General features: G+C 37.6%; 1 long non-coding RNA gene across 8 annotated transcripts in view; it reads right to left on the bottom strand.

The window, feature by feature from the left end:
* Nucleotides 1-409: 409 nt before the first annotated feature.
* The window catches only part of LOC311084975, a 56068-nt gene continuing 46510 nt past the window's right edge, over nt 410-9967 (bottom strand). For 4 of the 8 annotated variants that reach the window (XR_014606685.1, XR_014606686.1, XR_014606687.1 and 1 more), the window contains exon 7: nt 3961-8447. This is a non-coding gene — a long non-coding RNA (uncharacterized lncRNA). Of the gene's footprint in view, nt 806-3960; nt 8448-9967 lie in introns of those variants that run through there. The other 4 variants (XR_014606684.1, XR_014606691.1, XR_014606689.1 and 1 more) reach the window with 4 other exon arrangements.

Below are 9967 nucleotides of genomic sequence, written 5' to 3'. Positions count from 1 at the left end.
TTTTTATTTGATATATATGTTTTCACAATTGTAGAGCTTTTTTAAAGTTTTTTGGGATGGTTAATATTGTGACCTCTTGCTGAAGACAAGTGCAATAACATGGACCTTCTAACCACAGACCATACATTTAAACAAATTTTCCCCAAAAAGATAAAAAGGTTTATTCTAAAAATCAGATAGGTATATACAATTCCTTTAGATCCAACTTTGTATGTCAATCATGATGAATTTCTTAATTTTTGCTATAAATTAGACTTTTCTATGTGGGACATGTTTTGTCCCGACTCTCAAGAATCAGTGAAAAACATGTTGTCATAACTTACTGATCATTAACCTGATCATTTTTTACAGTGAACTGATTTGTATTTATTTTTTATACAGAAGAAAGTCAGTCATACAAGTGTAGAACTATGGGTGAGTCAATAATGACAAAATCTTAATTTTTATTTGAACTAGCCCTAACACCTAATAAACTACAAAATGATTGTACGAATAACAAAAACACAATATGCATTAGCCTAGATCTGGACCAAAATATCATCATCTGCATGTGCATTTTCTGGCCCATCTCTCATTTTCCCCATAAAAGCTTAGTAATGGGTTGAGGGGAGGGTTGTGGTACTGGGCCAAATTACAAACCTTCCTCCATCATAGTTGAGGCTGCTAAACTCTACCTTCCAATTACAGCTACAAACCCCCTGAACGCTAAACCATCCTGTTTCAGCCTTTTTAATGTTCTTGTCTCGCAACCCCTCCAGGAAGCCGGATTGTTTGATGGCTCAGCAGACAGTCATTTCAGAGGATCCTTTGGGAAAGAGGAAACAGCAATTTAGACCCATTGTCTAGACATAAATGAGGAGAAATGCCTAGTTTAAAATCAAGAAATGTATGCAATCACTGATGTAATTCTATGAACATGATGAATTTATGAGTCGTTTTTAAAATCTCCATTGCATTAGAATACACATGTCCTTAATTGTTCTCAAACACGTTTTGAAAGCAAACGAGAGCCAGTTATCCATGAGCCTATAAGGGAATGGCTAACTGTCAACACATAATCCTCCACACTACAGCGCTAATAAAACCTAATGGCAACCTTTCGTTGTTATTGTTATACAGAAATCGTCACATTCTTGAAGCATAACCTTCCCCATATGCTCTCCTCCAACAGCTGGTTTGTTCTCACTGTGACAAATCCAATGGCAAACATGCGCACGCGGACCATTGTTTGAGCCTGGGCCGGACATCAGGTTCACCTCCACCGCTGGTCTCCAGATCCCAGTGCAGATAGAGCTAACAACTTGGCTCGAACGTAAAGCCTGAAACTCAATACAGCTGTTCCTTCCGAGCTCTTACGAGCAGATCTTGCTAACATGTCCTCAAATATGATTACAAGATGATACAAAACAAAAGCCGTCTTTGAGAAAAATCTCCAGACATGGTTTATGTGGTTAGCCAGATAAGTTTATGCTAAGAAAACTTAGCGTTAAACGTGGATACTGTTGGCATATACTCTTAAAAATAAAGTTTCTTTATTGGCATTGATGGTTCCATGAAGAACCTTCAACATGCATGGAGCCTTTCCATTGCACAAAAGGTTCTTTATAGTGGAAAAAGTTTCTTTGGATTAGCCTATTAAAATTGTATTCACACCATGCAAGAAAAAATGGTTCTTTTAAGAACTGTTCACTGAAAGGTTCTTTGGGGAAACTAAATGGTTCTTCTATGGCATCATGTGAAAACCCTGTATCAAAACCTTTATTTTTAAGAGTGTATCTAACTAGACTAAATATCCTAGTGAGCATTATTGAGAATACAGATACTAATAATGTAGCTGGACACGCTAGCTTCGAAAAACGTTGGTAATAAGGTAAAGTATCCCAAAACTAGTGCTTTTCTGCAAACTGTTAAGTTGCTTCTTTCACATTTCGCGACATTTTCAATTAAAAATGTCAACTTGAGTGGAGCTAAAAGCGCTTTCAGTTTTATCTGAAACAGTTGAACGTGAATCTCGCGATGCTAGATTCTTGTAGGTATCGCGACAGTCCGACCAGTGGCGCTAAAAGACTAACTTAACGCTCTTTCGCGTTTAAAAATAACTTACAGCCACCTACACTAAACCCTACCCAAACCTAACCGACAGTGTTAACAAAAAGCAAACATGAGATAAAACGTATTTCCTGAAGTAACCCTGCCATTTTAGTTTGTTTCTACAAGTCTTTGAGGTGAAGTATTTTATTGTGATCGTGCTTCGCGGGACTCGTAGTACCCGAGAGGTGAGTTACCGAAGTTTACTAACAGCCATATGGAGATAGTTGTGATGCTACATTAAAATGTACTCGTTTACAAATCATGCATTGTGGTAAAAGTGTTTTGAGGTCATCAAAACATAGTAGGCTATTGTGCAAGAAACAGCATGAAAAGTCTATTAATCCTTAATTTAATAATTTATGTGAAAAGGAATAAAAGTTGTTAATTGTCTTTTACTGACAAAAATGTGCATTTTAGCTGGAAACTGCAGTGAATTGTATTTATATGTACGTGTTTTTTTTTAGTTGTGTAAAAATGTTTAGGTAGGCCTAGATGCAATAGCCTTTGTTAACCTAAAAGTTTCCTAAAGGTTATCCAGTTAACAAAGTAAGCAAGACTTCGCACAGAGGTTTTGGATTGGGGTCCTGCTTAAAAAACAACAACAAAAAAACATGCTGAAAAGGACATCTTCAGGTAGACAAAGGTGGTTTAATGGTCTTCGCTAGCTAGCTGCTGTTCATTTGGTTAGCCTAAAAAAAGTAAACAAACAATAATCAAAAAGTCCCTAAAATCCCTTCCATCAAATTAGACAAGCCTGAACTTGACAGAAGCTTTTCTAACTTCCTTTGGCTAAAGCTATTCAAAATTCATAAATTTCACATCTTAAATAGTTACTACCACAAAATGTGGCATTTAAAGCTATTCAAGTTGTTTTGCCGCTTCCAGCTATTGTCTCTGCTAATGACAAGTTTGGATTTTAACTACATGATGAATACCCTGTGCTATGCTCCATCTGGGCCTTGTTTCATCTTGGCTTGATTGCTGAGAGATTGATTGTTGCTTTGGGCTCTGATGAGGTGCTGTACACGTTAATTTCTTATTTACATATGTTTTGGATCCAAAATAATGTTCTGATTCTCCCTAATCTATCCTTCCACTGCAATTAACATTGCGTCCAAAAGCGTTCGCTAGCCAGCCGTGGCAGTTCTGTGCAAGATGTCGCCAAGACCATAAAGTGATCTTAAGCGAGTTAATCTGTTGATTATGATTAAAGCACATTTTTTCCCCCAAATAAAAATATTTTCTGTATGGGCAAATCGGCTAAAGGTTAGCACATCCGTAAGTTGGTTTGTTTAAGTCTGAGAGAATCCAAACTGAAATGTGCAAGGATGAATTGGGGGAAAATGACCTACGAGCGCCTTTCCTTCCAGCTAACCATGGAAGGCTATTTCAGGAGCTGAGGTCAGCAGGCCTCATTCAGTTGATGTCACCTCCTGCGCTCTGAAGTGGCGTATTTAGGAGCGCTGGAATGTGGTTGAGGAAGTGGTTTAAAGCTACTGTCTGCCAGGCTCTTCTCGGACACAAAGTATGGACAGGACACAATGAATGGGGGTCTACTGTCCAGACACAAAGGGTTTGAAATTAGCACATTTCTATGTGAATTAATCTTCTGCATATGCTATTGCGAAGAAATGAAACTTTCTTCTACTATAATAAAATAGAATTTTTGAGAATGTCCAAGAGTTTGGTTCTAGCTAGCATGCGGAGCAGTACACTGAAAAAAGATTTCTTTGAAAAACATTTTACTCACAATTTACTAGCAATTTACATACCTTCATAAGCTCAGAGCTATTTTCCATAAAACGACAGTTGTTGTGAAGTACCAAAAATGAGAGAAAACACCCAAAAAGCATGTCATGGTCAATAATTCAATAAATTGTGACATAAAAATGTATTTATTCATTCTAAAATCTAAATGTAAAAATAGGGGAAATGATTATGCAATTAAATATCAAACATTGACGGATAAATATAGGCTATATATTTTTTTTAAATATAAATCTTCACCACAACAAAAAACACACATCATAAAAGCATGTTATGACTAATAACCAATCAACTCAGAGATTTGAAATTTTATTTACATTTTATTTACATTTTATAAAATCAAATTATATAAAACTAACTAACAATTAAAATCATTTTAGCGTGAGTGTTAGATAATGGCAATGTTAATCTAAATGTAAACATAGGGAAAATGATTCTAATTTTGACAGATACTGATAAATTCCAAGTAGTGAGACACCCCAAAAAAGCATGTTATTGCCAATAACCAATCAAGACATTAAAATGTATTACAATTTATATTATTTATTTTATTTATGAACTCCCAAATCTAACTGAATAGAAATTAATCACTAAGAACTTAATTTGAAAATGCTGCAAGATTTAGGTGAAGTCATTTAGGCATCACAACATTATAACGTACAGTATGAAAAATGGATATTCATTTTGACGTATACCTTAAGTCAGCATTAGATCCAATCTAAATGTGAAAACAGTACAATTAAATATCCAATATTGAGAAATACTGAGATAAACCAAAATCTATAATGGCAGAATTTTCATTTTTGTCTGAACTATCCCTTTAAAAGCAGCCAAAGTTGCACTTGATGCTTTGAACTTGTGAAAATATTCCCCAAGGAGCAGCACTGAAGAAATCTCAGAAGCAGGACCCAGTGTTTGCCTGTCTGATACTGGTATTATGATTGTTTGAGTAGAACTTTGTCAAGCAGACGTTTCCCCCAAGTATTGTGTGGTTATCTAATCTCAGCGGCTCACTTCGGTATGTGAGGTGCTTGTGGTCAATGCGGCTGTAGCGCACATGCACAGATATCTAGCCGTGTTTCTTCACAAGAGAGACAGGATGAGGAGATTTCAGTAAACGCCTTGTCTGACACTTCGGAGTAATGAGAGGATTACAGTGAGACACGTTTAGTTTCCCAACTCCAAGTTGCCGACACATAAGACAATAGCATTGTGTCTTGTCGTTTTTGGTAGTAAACAAAGTGTTAGCCTTACTTTAGCACCAAAAGGTTAGGGTTTGTGCCTGGGAAGACAAACTGCAAAAGAAGCTTTTGGAATAACATGTCATAACCAAAACAATCCTGTAGAGGTCACTGTTCCCCACACACTACTTGAAATCTCCCTCCAATTCAGGTTGGTGTGACAAGCAGCTAGCGGCAAGATTAGCCTTTTGAAAAAAAGGCACATTAGACCCCAAGAAAATGTTTATGTGAATGAAATGACTGAAAACTCTAAATTATGGCTTTCCTAATGTAGCCCAAACAAGTGAGATTAGCACAGACCAAATAAATGAGCTGGAGATGCTAAAGTAGTTTGCTCGTTTCTTAATTTATATTGCATTGCAGGCAGCACACTTAGCTTAGTAAGCCAAGCATAACATTTGTAATGTTATATGACTAGCATGTTAGCATCACATTAGGGCCTTGAGCTAGATGCTAGATTGGGTGTAAAAAATTTGTGATGGTTATAATCGCCATAAAATGTTTTTAAGTCCATTTTACTACAGTATCCTTTTTGTTTCTTTACCTTTGAGGTAATTGTACAAAATCAACAACTTTTGCAGCTATATCAGCTTTCATTGTTTTTGTTAGCATATATAATTTTGGCTAGCTGACGTAACCCTGCCCTGTAGAAAACACCAGTCTGTTTTAGAAACCAAAAAAGTCATAAAATACCAATTACGAATGTGCTGGTATTTCTCGTGGCCCCGTGTTTGCTTTTGACGTGATATATTTACTGACGTATTGAGTTGCACAGGACATCGAGTTCACCTCGGCTCTCTATAGGTGTGTTGCGTGCTTGGGAGTCCTGCTGTTTGTTATTCTCTGACGCTGTCGCCTAGCAACCAGCTTTTTTTTTTAGGGAAATCCTTGTGCGTGTGTGAGCACACCTGTTTGTGTGTGACGTGAGCAGGCAGTCAATCCTCGGCTAGAGCAGCACAGTGGTATTGACTGATGTGGGACAGTTGGATGCCAGTCACAAAGTAATAAGCAGAGAGTTTATGGAGTGTAGGGTTGGTGAAAAGATTTTAAACAGATCCTATTTGAATACCTCATCCATGACATAGATGTGTGATTGACTCTACAATGTATTGTGAAGAAAAAGGCTAGAGACCTTGCTCAGAATTCAGACTGAAGTAAGACAGTAGCCTGGAGCTCATTGCTGGGAAATATCTGTGCATGTCCCAAGCTTGCTGTGCCCTTGGGTTTCATACTGATGCATGCTCACTTACTGGCATCATGGCTGTGAGATGATGGCTCAGTGATCATAAACCGCATTATATGTCTCACAGCACTGACGCAATCTCAGACACAGTCAAGTTATGCCATCAGTCATTGACTTTTTCACCTCGGATGACTGCAATAGATGTTCACCTGTGACAAGAAAACACTTTTCAAGGGTGGCGTTGGCGGTAGGAAAAAAAGTACTATGGGAGTCAATGGCTTCGGTCAGCTGTCTGGTTACCAACATTCTTCAAAATATCTTCTTTTGTGTTCAACGGGAGAAAGAAACTCATACAGGTTTGGAACAACATAAAGGTGAGTAAATGGTGACAGAATTTAATTTTTTGGGTGAACTAACCCTTTAAGTCAACTAATTAAGGCAAGAGCTTGAAGCAAATATAGCACATTTAGCACAGCCACATGCTAAAACCACTAGCAACCACCTAGTGAACACCTAGCAAACACCAAGAACACCCTTAGCATAGCCATTCAGAATACTCTAGCATCCATAGATATGTATATGTAGATTCCACATTCGACCGCTCCAGACACATCGACACGTTCGCCATCTTGGAACAGTCAACATTTCAGATGCTGTCGTCACTCACAGTAAAAATCAATACGTTTTCTAAGACGCCAAAACATTGTGCAGCCTCTGGTTGGAAAAATCGTCGAGATTTACATTTCAGAAGAAATGGGATCACCGGTGAGAATGGTTTTTAATGTCATTTTAGCTGACGCCATTGTCTTGTTGTATTGTGGTAATGATATACTAAATCCTATGAAAATCATCTGCTGAAGTCTGTTGCAGATATAGTTATTCATACGTGCGTACAACTACGGTTGCTACAACTACAGTGTGTTCACGGACTGGCTTTGACCGTTCCAGTATGGTGGATGGCTTACGAATAGCGGCTTATAGAAACAGCTGCTTATAAGGAATCTATGTGTATATATCTATGCTAGTAATCACCTAGCAATCACCCAGAATACACTAGCAAACACATAGAACATCCATGTCTATGCAATAACATAGCAACATGCTAAAAAACACTCCTTATCAACCACTTAGCAATTACTCAGAACACACTTGCAAACACAAAGGACACCAATAGCATGCTAATAACCATTCAAAACACCTTATCAACTACCTAGCGAATACCTACAACAGTTTAGTAAACACCAAAAGAGACCTTTTGCATATTAACATGCTCAAAAGACTCGACATCTTAGCAACCACATTTGCTCAGCAAGTTAGTTAAAGTCAACAAGTTTTAAGCTAGCTGAGTAAAAAACACATAGCGGCGTAATTTAAAGGCACAGGCATTTGAAGGAAACTTTATTGCCCCCTTGAATACTGAGTTTTATTACCACCAGATCAAAGTAATAGCATCTGCAATTACACATATGTAATAAGTATGTCTCTTAGGGTCTGATAAATACTTGAATTCTTATCAAATGATAAGTTAAAAGCAATTACAGCTTGTACAGCTCGTACAGCTTGCTTTTAATAGCTGGTAAACATGGTGTCCTGTAGACAAGAACAAAGTACATTCAATTGAGCCTTTAAGTTTTGTAAATGTGTCTCACGTGCTGGAGATCAGCATCATTATGCGGCGTATCAATTATCATTTGATGTTGTGTAATCATAAGATGTACAAAGCCCTGCAGCAAATGCTGTCCTGTTAACAGATAAATAGGTTTATTTTGAGACATGAAAAGGTATGACAGCAAGCACCATTTAGAACAAGTAGATGAATGTCATTGCATGCTAGGATTGTTTAGTGAAGCCAATCTTTATTGTCTTTCGATCCCTTAGCAGCCAGAAAGTTTTCTAGTTGTGTTCTTTGTGACTGCAATTCCCATAGCTTGGCTCAGGTAAAAGGTCACAGTCCAGGTGCACACCTGGAGGATGTCACTAATGCCAATGCAAATCCTCATGCTTTTGCAGCTCCACGTCCCCATCTGCCTTTTTTAATACTTCCCTCGGTGGAATGCAGGAAAACCGCCAGGGTGACATGTGCGCTCCGTCCCATAATTTCGTCCCCTCTGTGTAGCGACCACTCTCCTTTAAAGCCATGAAGTGGTTTCTAGGCCTTCTAACTGCTTTAAAGGGGAGTAAAAATAAACCCTGGAGACACATGTGCTTTCCATTTGACTCAAAGGAGGAGGTGAGGGGGGGTGGTGGTAAAGAAAGAAAGAAGCACTCATTGTGACCTATTTACTTTGAGTTGTTATGATTAAGTCTAAACCAGCATGCAATTTACAGATTATTCCCTTTAAATAAGAGGGTACGCTCGACACAAGAAAGGGCCCGAGATGAGTGAATGAGGGGGGAGTGGCTTTTTTTTTCAATGAAAGAAAAGTTAAATATAACATATGCCACATGAAGATAGCCCAAAATAGCGTATATAAACCAATGGTATAGCACATCATATGGAAGGCATACATATGTTTTAACTTCTGTCAAAAGATTGAAATGACATGCTAATTGAAATGCACCGTCTCGGCATCCCTATAAATATCACACGCACACAATGTAGAATATAACCATAATTCAAATTTTAAAATAAAAAACCCACCAAATATATAAAAAAAAAAACGTTTACATTTTTAAAAGAAAATAAGTGGTGCTTGCCTGTGCAAAACTCCCGCCACAATGCTAGTGTGTTCTCAAGTTGTGTCTCAAATAACGCACTATACACTATGCACTTATACTATGTACTCAACCATCTAGTGTATGAATGTTATAAGGCTATTTTGTCATCCAACAAAATATTATGATAGCCCCTCCCTCTCGTAAAGAAAGTGCATGAAGTGTTCAACATTCCACACATTTTCGGTTAATGAAGTGCACTTTCTTGTAGGAATTTCCAGTCAGAACACACTAATCGCACTACTTATTCTACAAAAAGGCAAAGGATAAATAAGTGCATAAATAAGAGAATTATTGAGCAACCTGAGTGTTTGTTTTTAGCATGTTGCTGTTCTAAAGGTGTAGTTGATTGCTAGAGTGTTTCTAGCGTGTTCTGAGCAATTGCTAGGGGTTCTGAGTGTTTTTAGCAGATCATTATGCTAAGACTATGTTTGTGATATATAGTGTTGCTAGCATGTTCTGAGCGACTGTTAGGTGGTGAAGAAATTCAAATAGTTTTTAGCACATTATTATGCTAAGGGCATTTTTTATATTTGCTAGTGTTCTGTGTGATTGCTTTAGAATATTCGGTGTGTTTTTTTGCATGCTAAGTGTGTTCTGTTGTTTGCTAGAGTTGTGCATAGGTGTTCTGAGCAATCGGCAAGTGGTTAAGAAAATCGGAATGATTTTTAGCACATTATTACACTCAGACTGTTCTTGATATCTGCTAGAATGTTGCTAACATGTTCTGAGTGATTGCTAGGTGGTTAAGTTCTGAATGTGTTTAGCACATTATTATGCTAAGACTGTTCTTGATATCTGCTAAGATGTTGCTAACATGTTCTGAGTGATTGCTTGGTGGTTTCTAAGAAGTTCTGAGTGTGTTTAGCACATTATTATGCTAAGACTGTTCTTTATATCTGCTAGCATGTTGCTAACATGTTCTGAGTGATTGCTAGGTGGTTTCTAAGATGTTTTGAGTGTATTTAGC

This window comes from Abramis brama (assembly GCF_963993115.1).
Source record: "Abramis brama genome assembly, chromosome: 6".
Lineage (NCBI taxonomy): Eukaryota > Metazoa > Chordata > Actinopteri > Cypriniformes > Leuciscidae > Abramis > Abramis brama.
The sequence above is the reverse complement of the archived record's forward strand: the minus strand, read 5'-3'. Positions and strand labels throughout refer to the sequence as shown.